The sequence below is a fragment of the Dipodomys spectabilis genome, unplaced genomic scaffold (genome assembly GCF_019054845.1).
Source record: "Dipodomys spectabilis isolate Male_0828 unplaced genomic scaffold, ASM1905484v1 ptg000129l, whole genome shotgun sequence".
In the NCBI taxonomy this organism is placed as follows: Eukaryota; Metazoa; Chordata; class Mammalia; order Rodentia; family Heteromyidae; genus Dipodomys; species Dipodomys spectabilis.
This window is the reverse complement of record NW_024870806.1, coordinates 3,809,816-3,813,472: the sequence shown is the minus strand read 5'-3', so window position 1 is coordinate 3,813,472 and position 3,657 is coordinate 3,809,816.

The window sequence follows — 3,657 nt, the reverse complement described above, 5'->3', positions numbered from 1 at the left end:
TCATCTACTGAGGGGCATCTGGGTTGGTTCCATATCTTAGCTATGGTAAATAATGCTGCAATAAACATAGTTGTGCTGGTAGCTTTAGTGTGGTCTTGTATTTAAACATTTGGGTAAATGCCCAAATGTGGGATTGCTGGGTCATAGGGGAGGTCTATGTGAAGTCTTTTCACGAACCTCCATAGTGCTTTCCAAAGTAGTTGAACAAGTTTACACTCCCACCAACAATGCAGTAAGGTTCCCTTCTGTCCACATCCCCTCCTGCATCTGTTGTTGTTAGAGTTCTTGATTATAGCCATTCTAACTGGGATGAGGTGGTATCTCAATGTTGTTTTGATTTGCATTTCTTTTATGGCTAGGGAGATTGAGCATTTTTCTTCCTGTGTCAATTGGCCATCCTTCTTTCTTCTTCAGAGAAGTTTCTCTTCAAGTCTGTAGCCCACTTATTTATTGGGCAGTTGTTTCTTTGAGGATTTGTTGTTGGGGGATTTAATTTTTTGAGTTCCAAGTATATTTTAGATATGAGACCCTTGTCCGTTGTATGGCTAATGAAGATCTTCTCCCAATCAGTGGGCTTTCTATTGATCTTGCTAGCTATGTCCTTTGCCATGCAGAAGTTCTGCAACTTCATGCAATCCCATTTGTCCAACCTTTCTCTCTGGGAAGATGGCGGAGGAGAAGCTGGAATCTAAACAACTCTCGCATAGAAAGCAGTTTTAGAGTTCCAGTGAACAGTCCTAAGCCAGAGAATCACACCAAGTGTGCCATCACAGGACAGAGAGTCAGGCCAGAGAGAGAAAGGAATTTTAGAGTTCCAGCGAACAGACTTAAGCCAGAGAATCACACCAAGTGTACCATCACAGTACAGAGAGTTAGGCCACAGAGGGAAAATCCAGGCAAGGAGACAGATCTGAGCACTTGCTAGCAGCTGCCACTGCAGGCTACAGTGGTGGTGGAGGTGGCAATAGCCGCCATACCTGCAACACAGAGAGTGCAGGACAAAGGAGTCAGACATGGCGCGCGAGTGTATTCTACTGAACACCAACAAGAACCGACAAGGAGCAGACATCTTCATCCTGCAGTTCACAGACCAGAGATGACCCAGGAACCAAAATGCGGTGTGAGTAGAAGCCTAACGTCCTCACTCCTTCTCAGGGAGCAGAGGAGGGAAGGCCACCCCTCCCTGCCATTACAGGAGATCTCCATGTTTGATACTGACAAAGCTTGGCTGACCTGCTAGCTCAAACACAGGCCTTGGAAGAAAACTAGAGTCATTTAGCAGGTCACAAGATCCTAAAGTGACATGCCAAACTCAGCTCCATCCAGAGAAAAGTCACCCAGCTCGGGCCACCAGCCCCAGCAGTGGGTTTCTTCACTGGGTAATCAGAGCCAGAGGCTGCCCCTCTCTTTAGCAGCATGGACAATCCATTGAAATTCAGTAAACATAAACCCTGAGAGTGGCTCCAGGCTGGGCTCTGTGAGTCTCTCACAAAGTCTCCTCAGGGAAAAGCTACTGTTTGCTGAAAGGCTTCAACTCTACCCAGAACCTAGCCTCATCAGAGCATCTACAAACATGAGGAAAAAGCCATCTCCCTCTTTTGTGATACTCAAAGCAGATCTCCCTCCCATTGAACTAGCCATGGGAGAGGATCACAAAATCCTTTGAACAGCATAGCATTATTCTGCCTGTTCAAACAAACTGCTTAAGAAACCAACTAAGCCAGAGGAAAATCAAACACCACAAGCAGACCAGAGACTCCAACAAGAGGCTGGTTATGGACACAAGGGATAAAAAAGATCTTCCCACCACTCCCAAAAAAATCAAAGAACTTGTTTTTTTCTCTGTTTCTCTTCTTCTTCTTCTTCTTCTTTTTTTTATTTTGGTTCCTTTTATAAAAATATTTTTCTTCTAAAACTTTTTTTTTAATTTTTAATTTTTACCATTTTGAAAAAAAAAATTCTATACTAGTAACTTTTTTCTCTTCCTCTTATAATTTTTATTTTAGGGGTATATGTGTGTGTGCGTTTTTCTTTCTTTTTTGTTCTTTCTTTTCAAAAATATTTTTGTTTTTTGTTTAGCTCTACTGAATGTCTGATTTTTTTTTCTTTTTGGCTAATTTTTTTCACCTTTTCTGCTCTTTTGCTCTTCTTTGTGTGACTTAATTGTTGTTCTGCACATCTTCAGATATACCCATAGTCGATTATTAGACTTTATCTCCCATTGTGTACACATTTAATCCACAAATTTATTACTCAATTCAAAACCTCTTAGACTTAAATTCCTAGCAGTATTACCTCTTTATACCTATATAATATTTTAAGTATTTTTATTTTTAAGGTTTTCATGTCTCCTTTATTTCCCTCCAGTTCTCTCATTATACCCACGTTCTTCTCTGAATATTTCATTTTCAATCTACATATTTTTAATCATTACACTTTTTATTTTTTTAATTTTTGCTTTTCTATTTTTCCTTGTCTCTTTTTTCTCTTTCTCTTTCTTCTTTTTTTTCTCTCTCTACTTTTATCTTATCCAACCTCTTTCCCACTTTGCGATTAGGACTTAGTTAAGTAAACTCTCCCTGCTCCTTCCCATATTTCTCTTTTCCTATTTTTACCCACATGCCTCCCAAAAACTAATAATTTGTGGTTTTCCAAATTCTACTTTGCGGTTTGTAGCCCATTATTATATAGTTGTTTGATGTTGAATAGGTGTATCTGTTGAACTTGACTGTATCTGCAGACTTTTGATTGTGGATCTACAGACTTTGGTTGATGCTTGCCTTAAGATAGTGTTCTAGCACAAAACTGGTGTTACTTTCATCCCAAATGGGCAGAGTAAGCCGAAAAAACACATGAAAAATGGCAAGTCCGGGTAGCTCAAATCCCACTCATGACAATCATGGGACAGGACAGATAATGAATAATCCAGAGAAGAGTTCCCAAATAGCTCTACAAACAATACTGGCAAACATGGTAAATGAAAAGATGGAAAACATACAAAAGGACTCTGTATGAGCGTGATAGAGAGAGAGAGGAGGCAAACGAAAGGTCAATACTGGAAAAGATTGAAAATATACAAAGGAATCTATATGAGCATGATAGGGAGAGAGAGGAGGAAAACCAAAGGTTAATACTGGAATATCATGAGCGTGAGGAAGCTAATCTAAAACTGATACAGGAATTGCATGAGCAGCATGAGAACACTCAAAGAGAAAGGCAGAATAGCGTGAGTAGGCTGAGAACACAAAAAGAGAACTTCACGAATGGCATGAAAGTGAGGAAGCTAAGCAAAGAGTAATAAAGGAATTGAGAGAGCAGGATGAGAATACACAAAGATCACTAAAGGCATTCATGAAATCCATTAAGGAAGAGCTGAAGGATGTCAGGAAGACCAAGGAAACCATAAAAAATCACCTAAGTGATTGGAGAATAAACACTGAACACCAAATTAAGGAAGTAAAGACGTCCATACAAGATCTAAAACAAAGCTTCAACAAAGAATTTGAAGCCATCAAAGTTGACCAATTAGAAGGAAAAGAAATGAAAAACCAAGTAGAAAGCCTTGAGAGCAGCTTAGACCATGCAGAAGATCGAATCTCGGGGATTGAAGACATCCTCGATATTATAGAGAAAGAACATACAACCATCCAAGACAAG